Source organism: Corvus moneduloides, chromosome 12 (genome assembly GCF_009650955.1).
Source record: "Corvus moneduloides isolate bCorMon1 chromosome 12, bCorMon1.pri, whole genome shotgun sequence".
NCBI lineage: Eukaryota > Metazoa > Chordata > Aves > Passeriformes > Corvidae > Corvus > Corvus moneduloides.
In genome coordinates this window covers 11,090,373-11,113,066 of record NC_045487.1, presented here as the reverse complement: position 1 = coordinate 11,113,066, position 22,694 = coordinate 11,090,373, and the positions used below count along the sequence as shown (strand labels likewise).

Sequence of the window (22,694 nt, the reverse complement as noted above, 5' to 3'; positions counted from 1 at the left end):
AGGAACCTGAGGCAAATTATGTATGTTAATGTTGGAGTCACTGAGAACAGTTAACACAATGTAACCAAATGTCAACTGGAATATTTTGCAGTAACTTACCGAAGAGGTCTGTGTTTAATGAATATATGAACGCTTGGTTTCTAAGTTTCCAACTTCAGATGGCGAAGATTAAGTGTTAAGGGTGTTACTGTAAATGTTTAAGTGAGATGAACATCACTGATTTTCTAATTTTACCACATGGTTTATTTCAGAAGAAAACAAGCACCAGTTAACATAGTTCTCCTGCAAGTCAGTAAACAGTCACACAAGAAAACTCAATACAATTTGCTTCTTTGTTTATGTGCAGGATATTTAGTTTGGTTTGCAAAGTATTAGAAGAATAATAAGAACCTTCTGACAGAATACCACAACTAAATTTCTAAAAAGCCACTCAGTTAATCTCAGTGTTGAATCTGGCTGTTTCAAATTATTGTAATGTATAATAACAGTCTTATTGACAATATAGATGCACAGAGCCAAAAAAAGCTAGAAATAGTGGCCAAAATGATGAACTAAGCGCCAGCCCAAATGACAACAAACATATGGCCATTAACTGAAGAATGGAGGGGTTTAGGAATGCAGCTGTCTGTGGTCTCCTAAAGTTCCAGAGGAATGAAACTCTTTGAGGATTGGCAAAGTCTGGATGAGAAGTACTGCTGAAGATGGTAGGTCCTAAAATGGAGTCAACAGCAGATCATGTTGGAATTCAGAGATTTCTGTGGTCAGAATATATTCATTCCATTGGCCTCATAATGTACATCAACAAATTAATATTGTATGGATGTCATTTCAAAGCCTACTGAAGACGAAGAGCCATTACTGAAGCCATTAGAGCACAGATGGTTCAAACTATATGCAGATATTCATACTTGCATTTCTGCATTATAGCAGGGGTTTTTTCTGTTGAACTGTAATGAATTGTCTCATAATCTATTCCATCTTCTTGCCATTAGCAGGCTTTGAATGTTCACAAATAGGAGCAAAGAACTCATTTTCCAGAGCTTTAATCACACAAAGAGGGAATGCCTAATTCTCTAAATGAAATGGTCTGTGATCACTGAAGCAGAGATTTAATATATCACGGCAAATTAGGTAGATTTTAATAAATTACTTATCTCTCTGAATACTTTACATATGCTTATGAAGAAACATAGCCTGTTTGCAAACAGTGGAAATCCACAGTCTATAAAATCCTTTGAAGAAAATGACAAATAAAAAAGTAAATTAAAAAATGAAACGTATTATATCCTCGTTCTCAAGAGACAATCCTTTTGCAGCATTGATTCACAGCTCCATTAAAAATATCAATTAAATCCTTCACTGAGATTGGTTAAAAGCTGTAAAATTACGTTTCCACACTAGACACTAGTTATTCAGATACAACAATTTATTGTATATGTTTGATGTAAGTTCTAAAAGTGACAAAACCCAAATGAAAACACAGTTGCCCATCCCTAAACCCAAAGTAGGTGAAGCAAAATCTGATACTCTATGGCTTCTTTTTGTGCTTTGACAGATGTTGGCTGCAAGTAAATCATCTACTGTACAGATAATGATTGCGCCTGCCCTCCCCCTACTTCAAATTATGGTAACCATAAACAGCTGATTATAATGTTTGTAGAAGGGTAAAAGTTATTTAAAAAAAGGTTGCAGTAATTTAATAAGTCCTGCAACTAGCCTAATTTTTTATATTTAATTGATAGGAACTGCATGCATCAAAGAAAACACATACTGAGATTTAATGTGCATAAAATGGATATTAGCATTTTAAAGAGGCAGATTAACACATTAATCCAAGTAATTTTCATATATTGCTTTTAATAAAATCTTCACAGTATAAAATTCTTAATGAGGCTAATCATAGGCATTCCATTTAGTGGGGTGATTAGGGATAACATAAAAGTATTTTTAATCAGTTTTCTAAGGCTTATGGTTTTTTTATTAAAAATTAAAATTTTGACTTGCATTTTTATTACTGTTTTATGTAAGAAAAAATCTTAAAAATGCAAATAAAGCACATCATTCAATCATGTAGGTATTAATTATTTACAAGACGTTGTCCATTGTGGAGATATTCTTAGCCTTAGGGGGGAAATATAAAAACAAACAGACTGAAAAGTATACAAAACTTTACAACTACAAATCAAGCGTCCTTTTCATATAAATTATACATTAAATATACTGTAAGAATTACAAAGATCTCATCTTTGATGCACTATCAAGCATGTATTTACACTGGGAGAAGGATCTTCTGTAGGCAAACTTCCTTTCATGCCTCGTAGTCATCTTTGCATTCCCCTCTCAACTGAGGGCAGCGCATGGAGGGCTTCCACTGTTCCTTTGAGCTTTCCAATTACTGCACTATCATCTTGTGAATCAAAAACTAGAAAGGAAACACTGCAGAACAGCATTAGCAATTTCATTTAAGGTTTCAGTTTTGTTCTGATAATCTTCCTTAGCATTTGGACAGATTAAAAGGCTCCTAGTATACGGAAAAAAAAAAAAAAAAGGTAAATAAATAAAAAAGAAATCTTCCATTTCAGGTACTCAGCCCACTGGAAACCGAACACCCTAAGAACCAGCATGTATATCAATGAAAGCATTAGTGCTGGAATTAACTCTGAAATAAATAAAACTATTTGTATAATAATTGCCCGTATAAATTAATATTTTTTCATAATGTGTAAATAAAGGTGTTCCAAACTCTATTGAAAACATATATGCATATTTAGAAATAATTTTAAGTAACATATATACCAATTAATGCATTTTCTACACTGTGTGCATGACGGGTCCAAATCAGCCTGGACAATTATTAGTATTTAAACAGTAAGTTGTTCTTTCCAGTTTGTGCAATGCAAAATGATTTAAATTCCAAGCTTCTATGTTGTAAAGCTTCTGTGTTGTAAAATAGTGAAGTATCAACAAAGTTGATAATTTCCCTAGACTAAACTAACTACCTTCATCTTTGTGTATGGGGGTTTTAAAGTAGTATTTAAAATTTCTATTTTACAGAAATTAGCTGACATGATTTAAAATTGCACTCTTTTACAATATCTAAGTAAGCCCAGAGGGCCAGAATCTCTGCTGCTGTGATTAATACATGCTGCTAAGTCAAAAATGAGGCTCTTTCCCAGTCCTGCACAAAACGCAATGAGGCTGCCTAACATGACTCTAGAAGGAATTTGAATAAAAACAAATAATCTTGATGGCATATCTTTTCAAAGCAAATTATACAGCTGATAAATGGCAAGGTTATGTATTTACTCTATCAATTAGGATAAGTACTCTGGGACATGCAATGATGCTTCACGTTGCAACTTCTAGGCTGCCGGGACAGCTCAGAAGAGGTTTAGTGAAGGGAAAACATGGGATAAACCTTCCATCATTTACTCTGTTGGAAGACTTATTATAGGACAGATTGGATGCTATTCTTAGAGCTCCAAACTATTTTGTATATCCTTGAACAAGTAACTCAGTGAACTGTCAACTTCAGAGCAGACTTCAGGGGACAGTATTGTTTTTACCGTAAGAGCAGCAGGATAACTGTAATTAATTATATCAGAACATTAACTCTATTTTCTCAGTTTTCATATTGTCATATTATCTCTGAGACACATTGTTAGATGTCTTGACTGTACAGTCTCTTTTTCATCCATCCTCTTGCTTAGTCATTCACTTATTTGCTTCAAATTTCATGGAGGCCACTTTCACACAACCAGCAAGGGAAGGAACAAGATATGAAAAAGATACATGCTTGAAGTCCTCAAATAGAATGAAGGAAGCTTACGGTATCTGAGAATGACTACATCCTCATGTGGTAGTGTCCTATGAATTTTTCAGTGTCTAGGTTTATTCTTTTTCCCTCAAACCAATATCCATCTCAGAGAATGTGCACATATTGCTCAGAAATTCTATTTATTGTGCCATTGAATTTAATTGAAGTCTACATCCAGATCTTAAGAGCAGACCCTTTTCCAATAAATTTGTCCGAGAAAATACACTAACATGTTCTTCTCCCATGATCTGACATACATTAACATAAAATTAATTTCAATTCTCTGAAATTTCTAAATTTTCAGAAAATATGCAATGTTATATGTTATGGATGCGATAGAAAAAAAATAACTGTATGGCATCTATAGGGAAGGGCAGAAATGCGGACAGGAAAAAGAATGAAAGTATTTTCAGCTATTACTATCATTTTAATAGATGTAAGGCACATAAAGTAAAAATTAGTTCAAATGTCTTACAATTAGGGGAAGAAATGCTCCTCAATATTGAAATAGCTGTCATTACCTAATAATGATTAGCTTTTAACAGAACAATAACTAGTAACAAAAACCAGTCATTCCTGTAATAATAATTCTCTGAGATGATGATTAGGATTTTTAGAAGTTTTGTGAAATGTGACTTTCAAGAGTAAAAAATTGTATTTATATCACTAATCAGTCTTACCAAATAGGAATTATGACAGTGGAAATTATGGCGTTAAAATACAGAACAAAAACAATCTTCCAGTGAGAGACTACAAAATACCTTTTTGGAGATGTGCTTTTGCACAAGAACTTGGAGAAAAATTATTGGTGGAGAAAAGCTTAAGTGGTTCAGCCACATTAAGAAGTGCATCAAATCCATATATTATTTTTCCAGAGTATGGAGGTTTGATTCTTAGCATTTTCTTTATTGGGTTCTTGGAACTTTGATGCATTCTTTGAGTATTTTAGCTGCTGCATGGATGAAAATCATGCATGATAATCGAAATGGTAAGAAAGCCTATTTCTTTCCCTCAATACTCAGCTCCCCATCGCTCAAGGTACGGTAATTATCCCCAACAGCAGAAGTAGCAGTCACACTGGCCTGGCATTTCAGGAGGGCTAACTGGAATTCCTACTCTTCAGCATGCACTTTGTGTGCACTGTGTCCAGTCTTGGAGCTGGTTCATGTACTCACAGAGGGACTGCTTTATCACAGAGATACTCTCAGCTTCTTCCCTGAGCTTCACCACAACAGGAAAGAGGATTGAGACAAAGAGGGAGGAGAAAAATGCAGCATTTGTAACCATGACCCTGCTACCACAGGCAACAGGAAACTCTAAGCAAGGAGAATATTTTCCTTCGCTGTCTGTGAAAGGACTGAGTAACCTTCTCAAATCTTCTTATGAGCATTGTAAAAACACTCTCCAGTGGCCCAGGAATGGGAAGACACTTTAGCTCCTACTCACCTCACCTTGCTTTGGTGAGTCACAGTGAAGGGCTGGTCACAGTCTTTTTCAGAGGGGTGCTCACTCTAAACTGACCCCTAACCAACACCCCCAGCATTTCACACTGTCTCGGATACAGTTTCGTACGGAGGACACAAAAGCTGGATGCACTCTGGAGGTTATACTGTAACTTTAAATAAGATCCAGACATCAGCAATACAGAATTATTGACATAAATTTTTATAAATATATATAGATATTTATAGTTCTTTTACAATGAAGTATGTTGTACAAAATAGAGAATTACAGGAAGCAGATATGTCTTTTAAGTTCTTAGGTTTTATAAACTAGCTGGGGATGCTGTTTGATTTTGGTTTTTCAAATATATTTTAAGGAATGACAGTAATAGTTTCTGCAGACTTTTGCAAACAAATATGGAAGCCTTTAGTTAATATTAAAGAATTTCTTCTTGACACAATATCAAACAATTACTTTCACAATAAATCTTGCAGAGAAATTCAACAAATTGTTTTTAAGCTATAAAAGTTTACAAGAAAGTGATCTCTAAAACTTACCATCAGTGTCTTGTTCAATGATATTTCTTTGCTTCTGGAGTATCTCTTTCAAATGGACCAAAGCAAAATCAGTATCTTCACATTCAAGATCCTGCTCATCTTCTGAGGTATCACTGAGCACTGTAAATTTTAGGGTAAACACACACACAAAAAATTACATTCGAAAAGGGTTAAAAATCAACTTACAAAACAGAAAAAAAGGCAAAACTGTATTCTGTTCTTTATTCTTCCACTGAATAAACATAAACAAGAACTCTTTATCAATTAAATTCAACGTTTTCCATGACAAGAACAGTCTAAGACTTTCTTTTAAATCTTCCCCTCTTCTTTAATATTATTTAGCTGTACTGGAAGGACAGAAAGGTTGTAACCATAGATCCACAGGATTACAGAAATGTTTCATTTTTGTTCCCCCTCCCACCACCCCATGGTACAATTCTTGTTCAGAGGGCTATACAAACAACTATACAAAATATATGCCTCTCTTCTGTGAACTTAAATTACACCCATTGCCTCCAAGTATGGCTTTCCTTTCAAACACATAATTCCAGTATTGTGTTGGAGCTGGCTTGAGTTAGTGGCTTGTGTTGGGGCCAAAAACACCGAGACTGACAAAATGACAGGAATTTAGAGCTAACATTTGGTATGTCTTGGCAACATTGTTCAAACAGTGAATGTTTGCGAGCTTTACAACCTCAAAATGTTACAATAAGCATAATTTGAAATGGGTAACATCAAGTTACTTTATATCCAAGTCTACAGGAGCGGATATCTTAGACAAAATATGAATATATGAATAAAGCTATGGATAGCGTTACTGTCCCTTATCTCTCCCTGGGATCCCAGACTTTCTCTCTAGCTGATTTCCACATTTCATTTCTGTTAACACCAGGTATCAGTACACACTTGCAGGAATCCCAAAACTACTGAATAGGAAAAAAAATTATCATCCTGTTAAAAAGCACCATGTGAGAGGATATTTGCTAGGCACTGCAGGAAAGAACAGAGAACTAAATGAAACTTGTTTGTCAAAAGCAAAGTGAAAAAACAGTAAGTGCTTTAAGCTTAAAACGTGTTTTACAATGAAAGCCTGAATGATAATTTATTTTTGTTCTTGAACAACACTTACAGGCATTAACACCAGGAGGTAATTTAGACTGGACAGAAGCTCTAATGTAGGCAAATTTGATTCCATTTTTTTTTATTCCAGAGACCAGAATTTTAAGCAGCAAGTAGAAAACTTTGTGCATTAATTCAGTACATTAATGTGAAGCTAACACTGCATGCAAGCTCTATCCTGTAACATAGATTTTGTTACTTTGGAGAACAATGACTTCATATAGTCTGTTCCTAGGAATAACTATCATTTCCTACCAAGAAATGATGCACCTGTCAGGATCAGCCTGGAAACCTCTTGCATAAAGCTGTTCACTCTTGTTATCACAGCAGGATGACTCTTAGAGGAATGGATTCCTCCCTTCTTCACATATGTCTCTCCCAACACTTGTCAGAAGAGCACATACTCTACCTCCAGGTCTCAACACTTCAAGTACATTCTGGCATGAGGAATCAGTGAAGATTCACTACACAGCTGAAATTTCTACACTCTTAAAATGCTGAAAAACAACACTGGAAGAATAAAAAATAACTATGACACAGTTACAGAAAGGTAAATGGACTGCCAGAAACATGTCTTGCTAACTGATTTAGAGACTTGAACATGTAAGTAAATAATGACGGGGTTCAGATGCTGCAATAATAATTTTGTATCCTGTTTTTATTCCAAAGTTTTACAAATATTAGCAAGTATATCTTCCTCAATTGAATAGGGAATTTACATCCTGATTATACAGAAAAAGAAACAAAATAAAAAGACTACCCATGTCACACAATGCAGATATAAGAAAAGCAAATATTCTGACAAAATCTCCATATTAATGACAGAGCCAATGACTGTCTGAAAACATAAAGAAAAGATGCTTGTCAAAAGAAGAGAACCGCCTTTGCAGTTCGCAACAATTACTAACCTAAAAAGGATTTCAAAGTTTTCCTAGCCTCCTATTACCTCATGCTCATGTATTTTATGTCATTCTATTTAACAGCATATTTTTCTTGATTTTTTTGATACTGGTTATTTTTGCATTTTCTGCAACTAAAATCATTTATTCAAATGTGGAAACAAAATCAACATTTCTAACACTTACAATGATTCCATATCAATAAATGAAGTTGAAAGAAGAGAAATATCAACTTTATTTTGAAATCTTGTCTTCATGAGCAGGGAATTCCACTCCAAACAAATTTTAGACTGGATATTAAAAATTATTTACTGAAAGAGTTGTCAAGCCCTGGAACAGGCTGCTCAGTGAACTAGTGGAGTCACCATCCCTGGAGATACTTAAAAGTGCAGTGCTGGGATAACAGTTGGACTCAATGACTTGAAAGTTCTTTTCCAACCTAAATGATTCTAGGACTCTAAAAATGTTGTATTTTCCATATAAATTCCACACCAATTAACATTATTTTTTAAGCATAAACTAAAAGAGTATAAAGCTGTGAAATGCAGCAAATTGGTTCCGTTTCACCTACAGTATTAGCCTATAGTTGCAACTTCGGCTTAGCAGAAATTTTCTGTATTACAATAGTATATTTTTTTCAAGAGCTATTCATTAAAGTGATTCTTCTTTTAGAAGACAAAAATAGCATGTGATTATCCATTTATTTATGTTTTAATATGGATCCAATCATTATGAGTATCTTTCCAGCAACTTTCATTGTGACAGGAAAAAAATAACACACTACTTAATACACTGCCTATGCTGCTATAATTTGGCCTAGCACAAACACCAATAAAGTGTCAGGCTAAACCATCTGCAGGCAATTTTCAATGATATTTATATCCTTGATTATTTGGTTTCCTGAGCTTTAAAGCATTAGTTTAGTTCAGTTCCTGTTTCAGCTGAAAAAGCTCTGATACTAGTTTGTAAGGCCTGTGATAGAAAACATGTGTTGAAGATTTAACTAGGCCAGGTTTAAAATGCATAGAGTAGGAAACTTTTGGTGTATGGGCACAATCTTTCCATAAATTTTGTTTCTTGGTGGTCCTCTTGCTAGGATCAAGTGGGGAACTGGACTACTGATGAACTTCCTGTCTTTCTATTTAATCAATGCAGAATTGAAATTTCAACACAGGCCACGCCAGACACATCAATGACTGCAGGAAACAACCCACCTACAAACACAGAGGACAGTACCATGATAGCAACACGTAGAAGATGAATACTTCTGTTCAGAGAAAAAGATCACTGCTGTAATCTTACCTTACTTTCACATCAGGCTTGTAAAATAATTTTTATAAATATTCAAGTATTTATAGGAGAAATTGCATCCCACATGCTAGCTATTTCCCATTGCTAATTTATCCCTCAGGGAAAAAAAAAGAAAAAAAGGAGTATTTTATCCTTGGTATTGTCAAATTTTAGAACAACATTATCCATTTTCCTATTCTATATGGTAGAATAAATCATTTGCTTGCTTATTAAGTGAAGTATCTTTTTTTTTTTTTAAATCTCCAAACCTACGAATTGTTTTGGTATGGTATTTCCATCCCAACAAGTAATTATTTCATGGTGTTCCCTGCTGCATTCCAGTAAAACCTGTTTTCCGGCCAAGACGTGAAACTCAGATCTAGAAATGAAATGAAGAGAGATCACTCCTTACTGTGGAGTGAATCAGTTACTTGTGAATAAATACATGTTTAGAAGGTTTACAAGTAACTCCAACACTTCAAATACAATCATTAGGTTTTCTATTCTTCCACAAATTAAATAAATCTTTAATTTAGTAATTATACAATTTTAATGGAGATTGACCATCAAGAGAAAATGGAATCAAAGGATATTATTCATTCTGTATAAGTCATATTCTGTATAAGCACATACTATCTCAATCAAAAAATTTGAATAAGAGCAAACATTATTATTATGAAATTGGACAAGACTAATTTATATTTTTTCTCATATGCATTTACATAATAGCTGTCTGCTAGATCAATCTATCTATCTCTGGAAATTCTAGGGCCAAGGAACACTTTCTGCAGCTCTTAGACTCTTTGTAGTACTTTGAATTCAGAAAGCAACAAATGCACTACACTACACTGGGTAGGTATGTGCTTTTCAGATTCATTAGTGATAGAATACTGCTGATAGATTATCTCTTTTGCAGAACAAATTTGTTAAAAACAAAACAAACAAACAAACAAACTCCCAAACCAAATCCCAAACCACAGCACTAAACTAACATTAGATGCGGCTGCAATACTCTGTGCCACATGAACCTACACAGGGAAGAAATAAGATCAATTGTTCCATCAGAATGCAGTTATCATTCCTAGCTGAAACAAAATTTTTTCTAGTTAGTTAGGTATTGACTCCTCAGTCTAACCTCCTCAAAAGAGACAAACAACTAGGTGAACCACAAGCATTACTTACTAAGACCTATAATAGAGTTTTCCAATACTAACATGTACCTGTCAGCGAGTGGATCTGGCTTTAGAACAGACTTGAGATACTCTCCTTCTGCACAATTATCTGCCTGATCCACATTTATCACTGCAAAGCAAATCAGAGTTATTATTAGTATCAAATGCTTTTTTACCTTTTAGAAGAGCATGAGGAAAAGAACAAGGAAAAATAAACATTTGTTTCTTTCTTTTCTAAGGAAAAGCAACAATGTTAGAATCAAATCTGAAAGGTCATATGATCTAATGGTGTGTCACTGGCAGGTTTATGTGCACACTGTCAAAAAAGATACAAGCAGCATCTAAGCATGCCACATAGCTGTCACTTTCTGTTAATGGCAATAGCACTCATGATTTTAAAAGCCAGTGGTCTTTATTGCTTTGTATTTGAAGTGATTTACTGCATTTTCTTCCACTGAGGAAGCCAGTGATAATGATAATGTATGGCAGAGTGCTTGTCCTTTTTGACAGCCTCAGTAATTTAATCCTCCTTTCCTGCCACAATATTTCAATAACAGAAACCTCTAGACCAATGGACTGGAGAAAACCACAGCCTGGGGAGTGTGAGTGAGTGCTCTGAAAGCTTTTCATTGTTTTAATTTAAAATACAAACACAAGGATCAGCTTTTAATTTTTGCACTATTAATATGACCTCGAGTGAAAGTTAGCCTTGGTTTAGAAAACATACTAGCAGAATGAGAAGCAGGGTATTAAGAAATTCTTTAAGAAGTTTTTGGGCATCTTATATTACAGAAAGTAGCTGCTGGCTTGCAAATGGTATCAGCCTGCAAAAGCAGCAAACTACTATGAAAGATTATAAAAACTGAAAAAGTGTTAAAGGAATTTTTAAAAAATTAAATAAAGAAGTGAAACTGAAAAGGTTTTGCTGGGACAACTAGAATGAATACAGGCCCCTAAGAATCACACATAGCTCTTCAGAAGAGTTTTCATTTGGTTTTGAGGGGAGAAGGTGGAGCTAGAAATTTGTCTGTCATTAAACTCCAACATTTTTAATATCCACTCTCTTCTAGTTACTCTGCCACTGTATTCACAATTCTTTTTCACTCTCCACATCACAGTAAGTTTCCTTTTCCCATGTGCAGACAGAAATCTTTAACGTATCTCATACTGTCTTCTGCTACCCAAAATAAACTTACTTGTATAACTAGAAAGTATCAACTCTGTTAAGGAGCTGGGAGTATTGGAATACAGAAGTATGAGGAGCTATGAAAGTCTAACTTCCCAGTAGAGGGATTTACTAAAGGACATATCTCTGTTAGTCCTAGGAAACCCATTTTCCAGAGCTATTGATTTTTCAGTTTTCTCCAAAGCTGTTCCCCAGCGCCTACATGGCCAGCAGAACTGCTGTTAGGAATGGGTTACTATCACAAAACAGCCAGTGCAGTTACTTAGTTGCTGAGTCATTCAATCAAAGAAATCTGCAATTTGCCACCTTTTTCTCTACTATCAGAAAGCAAAGCACTGGCGTTCTGTCTTTGAATCCTTATCTTCCACTCAAAATTTCTTACTTTCTTAGGTTAAAAGAAGCTGTTATTGTCATCTGCTGCTCTTTTGGACATGTGGATGACTTTCCACATGTGCTACTCTCATGGCCAAGTGCTCCTGAGGTCACCACAGGAAGTGATGGGGAGGCAGCAGGGAGACAGATGGACAGCCAAAGAACTTCAAAGGAAATGCCACATCAACAGATTCTTCCCTTTCCCATAAGCATCCAAATGGAATTTCCTAAGTTTACCAGTACTGTATCTAAAACAATTTTAAATTCAAATTATTAACAAACCTAAGGAGTTCAAATTCATTTCACTCAATGGCAAAAATTCAGACTAGTAAGTAAAACATTCGGCACAAGAACTCCCTTCAAGTCTGGGGAAAATGATTAACCAGAGTTTAAATATATTTTTAGATCCTGATGAATAACATGCTTTCATAGCACCCCTTAGTACTGCCTGAACTTAGAAGCATTAACATTGCTGCAAGGCATGGAACATCTCATATTTCTATCCAATTAATTGCAAAAATAATCCAAAATTAACTTGTGACAGTTTGCCTCTAAAATTATCATTTTAAAGTTAGTCCTAAAGAAGTACTAAAACCTGAAGATTACAATGACCCTGGAACCTTGTTAGAAATCTTTGCAATTCAAAACGTTGTTCTGCTATGGTTCAGTTTTTTATAGTTCACATTGTAACAAAACTAAATGACTACATGATGAAACAGAGTTTCATCACAATGAAGAAAAAAATACTCTGCAGTCTTGAGCTTTAATGAAGAAAGGGAATAAACATAGAGAATTATAACAACATTTCCTGATGCAAAGCCTTAAGATTGAGGAATCCACCTTTTAGAATAGGTGGATTTTATTCCATTTATTTTTAATAAAACGTACTGTTTTATTAAGATGATTCCCACACCTCCTGTTCTTTTAGTCTCCTTCCACTTGTACTTCAAGTTGTTCAAATAGTCACATGTTCACCTGAGAAAGAAAAGTTTTTGAGAAATAGAAGCTTCCCAATTAAATTTCATATAAAACCTTTGCAAGGTTTCATAAATCTTTCTTCTGTTTCTGCTGTTCTCTAGAACCACTGCATAATTTGGCAAGTTCCACTGTTCTGTGAATTTGGAAGCACTCTTGGATATTCCAATTACTCTTTTCATTGGTAACAATCACAATAGCTCCTCAGTCACTATAATTATCAGGAGATACAACACAATGTCACAGGCAATCAGAAGGTTTGCAGCATAATCCTGCACTGTGTAAACTTCCCCATTCAAGTTTCTATTCCAAGACTCCGGAAGGAAGAAAATTATCTTCCAACCATTCTTAGTGAAAAACTAATAGTTAAAAAAAAAAAAAACCCAATTAATGCCAAGTTACACGCTTGAACCACCTGTGAAAATGGAAATTCATGGGATCTTGTATGTCCAGATCACTGGAACTCTACTATGTTGTTTTTCAACAAGGTTCTGTTAATCTTCTGTATCTCACATGCCAAACAATGACAGTGAAGAATGTGCAAAAGGTTTTCAAATGTTTTTTAAGCAATGAATCTCATGAAGCCTTCTGTAGCAGTTAAGATGTTTTTAAAACAGTCAATCTGTTCCAGTTACAGATAATATTAAATGCTTTATTTATTATAAGAATTAGTGGTTTTTTTAGATTACTTATGGACTTACCCTGATTTTCTCCATGCAAAAGTCTAAAAGACTATTAGTTTCCTTCTAAGCTCAAAGTAAATTTCTTTCTACCCATGCAAATCTCGTTTTTATTAAAGAAAATATTCAATTAACCTCAAATATTCAGCATACTCAAATCTAATTAGACATGAATAAGAGATGCAGCAAAGCTATAGTAAACACACATGCAGATTTCATTACTATTCTCTTACTAGCTTCTCAACTGGCATTATCAAAAAGCAGACTCATTAGGGTTTTTCCCCCTATATGCAAAACTAATCTTGAGTAGAAATTAGACACTCAATTATCTAAGCAAACCTCTGCAAATAACAACCACATTAGTATTATGCTGCAGAGTACAATCCTGAAACAATTAAGACCAAAACCCACCTTTTTATATTGATTTGTTGGGATATTTTGAAGTTCAAAGAGTTTTATAATCAATATCCAAGCAGCAAATAGAAAAATCAAAATTGCACAGCCAGGTTATGATTAACAGAAATAATACAATACAGCACTACTAGATTGGAAAGCCTTATGAATTACAGTCTCCAAATCATGATGCTATTTTCAAATATCACAGCTTGAAATGTATTGAAGTTTCATAATTACCTTAAAAGTCTGAAATTTTATTCTGTATTCATCATAACTTTCCTGCATTTTCAGGTAAACCTGGCAGAGCAAATACCTAAAATACTACCATGCTTAAACTATACCTAGTATACCCAGGAATCAGAATATTGTGTAAGACTTTTATACCTTCTGAATGCTTGCTATATTCAAAGCAATGAAAATTCAAAAAAGCAAGAGAAATTAAGAACCTTAAGAAGCTTTTATTGGCTTATGGTATTATTTCAACAAGGTTTTGAAAAACATATTTCATTTATGTCTGCCTATCTAGAACATTTGGAGAAGTGTCTACAGAAGCTAACAAGATGAATATTGTCCAGCTCATAATAAGAATTCTTATTTATGTAACGTCTTATTTAACATATGATGCCAGGAATCCCATTTGTTTGAATGGAAGGAAGCCTCAGTGAATGCAGGACTTTGTGGCACTACTGGGTTTTTTTGTGGTTTTCTTTTTCTTTCCTAAGGCCTTACAAAGACCAATGTCCTTCTTGGAGTCACAAAAGTTAACAATTGCATTGTGTATCGACATCAACTACTTTCAAATATTCATTTATTAGAGTCTAGCATATGCAACATGCAGGATTAAGTATTATGAAGTAAATAGCAACGTATTAGTACTAAATACAGTTGAGTAATTTCCCATTAAAAAAATTTCTTATTAAAGGTACACTGAGTATTCACAAGTGATGATCAAGTCCAATTACATATTTTCTCTAATTGTAATTTAGTTGTACATGGCTGGATAGAATGTTTTTCTTTTGCTGTATCATGTATCAATAGAAAAATTAGTTCATCACACTCTCTCAAAAAAAAAAAAATTAGTTATGTAAAGCCTAATTTTAAAATGTATGCATTACCAGCATATTTAAATATGTTGCAGTTTCAATTTCTTACACAAGCCTACTTTTGTTTTTCATTTTATACTTAATAATTGCATCCTTATCTCAGTTCTTAAAAACCATCATTAGTATTTCCCAAAATATTGGGAAAAATGACAAATACAACCAGTACACAGATAAGTGCAAATATAACGTATGGGAAGGCAGGCATTATTGCAGGCATTTTCCTAAGAACTTAAGGGAAAGAACACACCTGCTCAGGGATAGGTCACACTCACCAGTGCTATAGTTACAGTCACTCCTCTGACCACCTGTTGGGTTTGGAAGTGACAGTGGATTGTCCTCTGCAGGGAAATTGTTTCATCTGCATTCTACACACAGCTGCTGTATTGTTTCATCTGATGTAATTTGAGACTTAGTAAAACCAAGTGATGTAATTTTAATTCAGATTTTTCAACTTCCTATTTAAAAACAAAACACAAAGCAAAATAATTATTTTGTGTTTCTTGAAGTGTTAACGCAAACCAAGCATACATGTGAATCATCAGGTAGTTGGTCCATTGATTGATTTTGACATAGACACAATAAGAATCTAAACCTCATAGCTTGCAGTTGAGAATATTGTTGCAACAGATACCGGCTGACATTTGATGTTTAAAATATTTTTGCAATAGTCATAGCCTACTGGAATTTAGGTTAAGATCTTTATGTACTAATGCTATCTGAACCACTAATTTCAGTTGACATTATTTTTAGCTACACAGCAAAGTGAGCCCATAACTGATTGAAAAAGTTTCAGTAATATTAGGTATCAAAGTTTTCCAAATGGAAGAGAATTGTTAGTGCCTACTGCAGACTATACCACATTCAATAAAAATCCACCAAATCACAAAGTAGTTAGGCATGTAAAGTACAACTGCATGTAAATGGAATTCAACTTCATATACTGAACTTGACTAGTTAAATCAAACATACCTTTAAAAGTTAAAATTAACATCATAAAAGTAAACAATTGTTCTTCATCAGACCTGTTCTTACTCTCTTTAAGCAAAATTACATTCTTTTCTTTCTTGTAAATTTGTCTCACACTATTCAGCAAGGTCTATAGTATTTTGTACAGATACATTGCAATAAGGTTTATGTATTTAAGTGTGAATGTCACACTCAACAGAAAGTCACAAGTACTTCCCTAGGTAACTGTAATTTGAAGAAAGAAAAGCCACTCCAAGGTTTCCAAAGTGGAGTATGTAGGTGAGCCTTCAAAGACAATATTCTTCAAAGAGTAAACACAACACGTTGGAGTACAGATATGTCAAAAAAAAATTCTTGTTACTTCTTTCATTTCTTTCAAGTTCATATCTTTATTAAAAATATTTCCCCTATGTGGAAATATTTTGACAATTTTTGATTTTACACTTAAATCCCTTGAAGTATTAATCACATTCAGAAGATTAGCTTTCTAGATTCAGTGTTCGAACTGCAAGTCAATATTCTAATTTATTATGCAGATAGCTTACATTTCCCCAAGCAAATTATATGATTAATCAAACTGAAAAGCAGGTGTATCCTATTGTAAAAGTATCCATCATATAGAACAATTTCCATTGCTGTCAAGTCCTTTCAATATTCGATGAAGTAATTTTACCCCCTCTTTTCAAAAGACATTTCCTTTTATTATGTATCCTAAGACACTTTAACTAAAAACCCAAATCTGAATATTTCAATAAGGTTGTTTTATTATTCAGTAGATTCATGGAAATTTTACTAGGATGACAGAAAAAATTCCACACCATTCTGTCTCCACTAATACAGGTACACGGCTTCAGCTGGCAATATTACTGGGATTAGCATAGAATGATGAAATATTTAAAGGAATTTTTTTTTCTAAAATCTAATAAATCAAATGACTGCCAAATGTCATTAAAGTGATGGTCTCTGACTTGAATATGCTTTTCATATTCAAATTTGAAAAGAAAGAGATGAAAGCTTGGAAAGGTTACTCAGTTTCAACTAATAACCTCAAGCACTCTACATTCACATGCATAAAAAATGAAATTGGCTCTATTGTCTAATTTTACTTCAGAAACAACTCTTTTCTTCTTGCACTGAACAGATGTATTAGCATCTGTATTTAAAGGGATATGCTGAGTGGTTTTGTTCGCCCCAAAGTATTTAGCAGCTATGTCAGACTAGTTTGTACACAGACAGTAGCTTATGAATCAAGTCCAAATACAATATCCTGTATTATAAAGTATTCCTTTTACATATCTTAAAATTTGTTTGACATATTTAACACTTGTAATTGCATACAGTAGGCAAAGAATATTATACTTTTTCAAGGCTAGTGGGGTAAATCCAGGTGTTCTGCGTTTTAACTTAAACCAAAGCAAGTAACTGAGTCATACTATTAGAAAATTATAAGAAAAAATAACAAATTATCTTGGAGCTTAACAGTCAAGACTATTTTGAGTCCCAGTTTTATTGATACTAAGTGTGAATACAGCATATACAAAGGAGAACACAAGCTGATTAAAAAATATATTTACAAATAAAAAATATAGAACTGCTTAAGAATAGCATTAGCTATCATGTCACATTTTATCATTAATACAAAACCACTCACATTATGTAGCCATGCTGAAAATATATGTAGCATTCAATATATGATAGGAATTCATTTTTAAACAACCATTTATATTTCTATGATGCAGAGTGAAGTATGTTATTTAAATCTTTTCCTAGGCTGTTTTTTTTTTAAGCCTTGGTCTCATTTATTAGGTACTGCTCAAGTGAACAATGGATAGTTTGTCAATTACTGCCCACAAATAATTCTATTTAATGGGAATAAAATTACTCTTTACATTTAAGCATTTAAAACAAAATTCAATACAAAATTTCACCTAACACAGAGAATGGGCAGATATTAAAATAAAGAATATTAAATGCTTTCAAAAATGTCTCATAGAAACTGGTTCAGTGCTTTCATTTCAGGTGAGGAAAACAAAATATGGGTAAGATACTTAGTCTATGTAAAAATGGCTTCTCTACCATTTAATACCGAATGCTACCCAGAGATTTGGAAGAATCACTGCACTCCTTCAAAAGCTTTAGGATTAGGGTAAGTAAGTAGGTAAGAATTTGAAATCTTAACTTTTCTCACATTTCTGATTTCTGAGATTAAAAAACCCTTGGTTTAATTCTGTAATTAGTCTTGACTGCCATCTTGAAGCAGCTGTGTATTCCATATTTTGATTTCTTTTTTGGCCACAATAAAAGGCTAGCACTTTGATGTGAAAAATAAAATTCCAACTGTCTCAAATGGTCAACAACAGTATCCCACAGAAATAAGTGCTTTAAAAAGTAAGTTTGTGCTTTCTGCACAGAACAGTCGAGTTGAAAATACCTTGCTTAACGTTCCTATTTTTTACATCCACAGTTTTAACTAATATATTGCCTTGAAAAACTCAAAATAAAGGGAACTTCTAAACTGTAAGGTCAACTTGAATCCTCTATCTACCAGTGCTCAAAAATATGCGTGCGTTACTCCTTAGCATTTTATATATTTCCAGAGTCCACTTACTTCTATTTCAAGCAAAGAGCACATAAGATAAACTACAAGCTATTCTTCAATAATGACAAGTAATCATCCATTTGCTATCAATATTTCAATCACTATGAATATTGATTAACAAATATATTACTGAATGAGAAATAATCCTCTTCCTCTATCAAGTGCTGAATCCCTGTGATCATCTTATTAACAATGTCAGAATAGAGCCACAAAGAATGCTATTACAGGAACGTCAATGTAATTCAAGTGTACAGAGACACAAACATTACTCATTAATTATGATTAATAGGACAACACAGAATCATAGACACATAAGAATACATATTGCAAAAAAACTATTCTAGTCCTGTATGCAGTGACTTTTCATGTGAGGAATAACATCTTCTATTTTCACCTTTTCCCCACACTGGTGTAGATGTGAGAACAGAAAGAAGGATACAGAAATGCTCCCTGTTCATTCTCCACATAGAACTAAAGTGCATACACCTTAGACTCTCCCTAAGACTTGGGACGAAGAGATCTCTCCTTGTTGAACAGCTCTTTTGGAGGAGAATCCCTGCTGAAGGAGGGAAAGGCGCATATAATCTTTCTCCAGCATTACTGTTCTGCCACGTGCTAGGAGCAGAATGAAATGGCCCAAGACTAGCAGCATAACATGGTTTGATGCAATCCCTTCAGCTCTGACTAGAATTAACACACTAACAAAAAAATCTATTTGTGACAATGAAAACAACTCTGGTTGCTGCCATTCATTTTTCAGACCAGAATAAATTCATCTTTAATATCTTCAAAGGCATGAATTATTTGCTACAGCTTGAGTCAATTCAATGATTAGGTACTGGCTCTCTATGTGAACCTGTAATGTACCAGCAATGTACTCCTTTTCTTTCCAAAACGACAATTTCAAATTCAGTATAAAGCATCAAACACTTTAGAAAATACAAAGTCCTTGAGGGAAGTGTAGCTTTCCCACCACAAGCATGACAACTATACATCTGAACACGAAGTCACATCTGTACTTTGCTCATAATAGAACTTCTGATCACTCAAATAGTGCTTTCTTTCTCTTCAGCTTGCCTCACACCCTTTCTGAAGAAAAAACATAAAATTGTTCCATGTTCTTCTCAAGTGGAATTGGTTTTAAAGATTTGATTTTGCACCTTTCCCGTGGCACTGCCTCAACTAACAGATTTTAAAGATTAACTGTTTCTAGGGATGAATAAATACAGAAATATAGATACATCTGGACCTGTTGGATTGGTGAGATACAAACTTCCATAATTCTGAATTTTATTTTCTCCCCAAGGAGCCGGGAAAGCTACATAAGCAATACTGTTACTGTCCTGAACTAAGGTACACCTACTCTTGCAGACTGTCTCAAAGAGGAAATTTCACTTTTTTAATGTTTAATCACTCACCTTTGATTGATCCATCAGAAAAAATAAAAACCAAATACCAACTCTATCAAATCTCAAAGCCAGTTAGCTACACAAGTACCAACTAGTTACAAAATTCAGTAATTCAAAGGTTGTGAACTTACAACTACCTTTCATTTCAAAGGGAAGCAGGATCCTTAAGTTAAAAAATCATGAAAGGCAGAAAACTCCTTGAGGAAAAAAGATAGCTGTACATTTTTGGTACATTAATACACACCAACATTTAAGTTACACAAATAAGATGAAATAAGTAGAAGTACTTTGCAAGAATCTAGTCCAAGACAAATATAATGGGATTTCTGCCTTTCTATACCCAGCTGTGCATGTATTTTTCTATATGAAGATCACAGACTTCTGCCTTGATTTAAAAAATGAATTTCAAAAATCTGTATCTGAAAGTTAATCCATTAAGGAAAAAAAGTAGCTCTTAGAATGGGAAGAAAGCAGAAATACCAGTATAGCATCTTCGTTTGTTAGGCGTGCATCTGTAGTGAAAAACTGCATCAAATTGCACATTTTTAATGTGGTTGGGTTTTTTATTTAGAGTTTTAATACCTAGTATTTGATATTGTGTCCTCCCCTTGTCATTACAGTATTGTGTGAGAACAATACAGACCTTCAAAAATGAATAGAACTTGATTTTTATAATATGCATATTGTGAAAAAATGATGCTTGGTGATATTTATCACAACTAATCAAACTAAAACTCTGTTTCAAATCCCATCCTTTGCTTTTTAGACCTCCAGTTAGAAAAACACATTCTATTTGTAAAGTCACCATAACTTACTTCCATGTCCATAAATTCTGATAAATAGTCTCTCCAGTAAGCAACTGCATTTGTATTCATAACCTCAAAAAAAATTACTAGCTAGGTTGAGAGTGACTCCGCTGATGCTTTTCCTGTGGGCTTACACATTCATCCTTAAATCTGGTCTTCTACTTAATTTCATATTCTGACTAATTAGTTTTATTTGTTACCTAAAAAATAATGGGTAATGACTCAAGATTCTGTAGTTTTCAATCATTTTAAAAGCTGGAGTCTGGTGTTTTTGGGTATTATTTCTCCCTCTTCTTTCATTTTTTCTATCACAAAGAATGTACATGCTTTCAATTACAACTTCAAAGTGTATTTGACAAGGGGTAGATAGAAGTTGTAAATCCATCATTTCAGCATAGTGTGTACTCAAACTTCTGTCATCTCACACTTTATCAGTGGCAAAACACATCTTAGGTATTTCCTGGATTCTTTAAACTTTCTTTTACTTTAGTTTCTAGATTACAGTGACCCCCATAGCAAACAACCACCTTTAAGAAGGAGAATGGCAAATGGTTCTTTTTAATCTTAGACCAATCAGTAGTCTTTGAAAGTACTGACTACAAAGTTTAGTAAGTTACTTTTATCTTACTCTGACAAGATGGTTCTGTTTCATAGATTTTATTTCTTGTTTTATTAAATATGCTGGTGCAGCAGTTTTACTTCCCCAGTTTCTTACAGAAGAAAAGCACAAAGCAACAGAGGTTAGCTCTAGACAGGACTAGGAGAATACAAAGGATTAGTATTTCTGGCACAGTAGAATTAAGCCAACTCAGTAACACAGGGTAATACTAAAACCCTAAAATTTAATTCTCTAAATTCAGATTAGATATTCACAAAACAATCCAGGTTGAGGAAAAATATTGAACACTCAAAAATCTCCCTGAAGTACACCAAAGATATTCAAGTCCTGCAAAAAAAAAAAGTGTGAAGAGAAATCGTATCAGCCAAAATTTAAAGCTGCAATACAATATCCAAATAATTTCCTTTTTTCAATGAACACGGCTAGCACATAGACGGAAATACACTATTCAAGTAATTGTACAAAAAAACCCCATAGTAAATAGAATAGTATCTATTGCTTTGTTATACATAAGCTTGAAGCTTTACAACTTCTCACCTTAGCACAAATATGTCCTTCACCAGAACCATGTGCAATTGGTATTGCTTTGTTGCTGTCTAAGAAAGATTTTCATGTCAAAATTAGTTAGAACTTGAGATCTTAACTTACAGGTACAGGTAATGACTGCTATCAATAAATTGCTTTTAGAGCAAGAGAATGCACTTATGGTATCTGCAAGAAAACAAGAGAGATCTACAGAAAAAAACAGAGCACTACCAAAGAAATTGGGTTTGCCAGTAATTGTCTTGTGGCACATTTTAAGACAACTTGGAAGTTGACGGCAGTAAATTTTATTGTGAAAATTGAATGCTGTATAATCTCCTGTAAGGATATGGTGTAGATGTGGGAGTGCAAAGGAGGAGGGGATGGAAGAGTAAAGATTTTTTAATTTATTTTTTTTTAAATATAAAGACCATGCCAAAGAAAATGCAAATTCCCAGTTTTGATGTCTATTTTGAGGATCTGAAACAACGCTTTTAATCAATGTATTATACATCAAATTGATAATGTTAACTTCTGATTATTCAAATGTATGAAATATTCATAGAGAACTGTCCAAACTTTTACATTTCTCAGACTTCTTTTCTCTATTAATTATCATGCCTGGAAGCTTTTTAGTAAAAGCAGCAGCCATCAGCCTGACTGAACCTGACAAGCTAGCAAGGCCCAATTACACTGGCACTCTGTGGCACTTTGATGTACTGGAAACGAAAAGAGATAGGGGCAAATTGTATAGCACATTATGT

At 33.9% G+C, this 22,694-nt stretch overlaps 1 long non-coding RNA gene across 16 annotated transcripts in view; it reads right to left on the bottom strand.

The window, feature by feature from the left end:
- Positions 1-225: 225 nt before the first annotated feature.
- LOC116449779 overlaps positions 226-22,694 on the bottom strand; it is a 51,095-nt gene continuing 28,626 nt past the window's right edge. For 4 of the 16 annotated variants that reach the window (XR_004242546.1, XR_004242544.1, XR_004242536.1 and 1 more), the window contains 6 exons: positions 15,282-15,464; positions 12,744-12,830; positions 10,346-10,427; positions 9,138-9,504; positions 5,818-5,937; positions 226-2,521 (listed from right to left, as the gene is read on the bottom strand). This is a non-coding gene — a long non-coding RNA (uncharacterized LOC116449779). Of the gene's footprint in view, positions 2,522-5,263; positions 5,433-5,817; positions 5,938-9,137; positions 9,505-10,345; positions 10,428-12,743; positions 12,831-15,281; positions 15,465-21,945; positions 22,005-22,694 lie in introns of all 16 variants that reach the window. The other 12 variants (XR_004242540.1, XR_004242548.1, XR_004242543.1 and 9 more) reach the window with 12 other exon arrangements.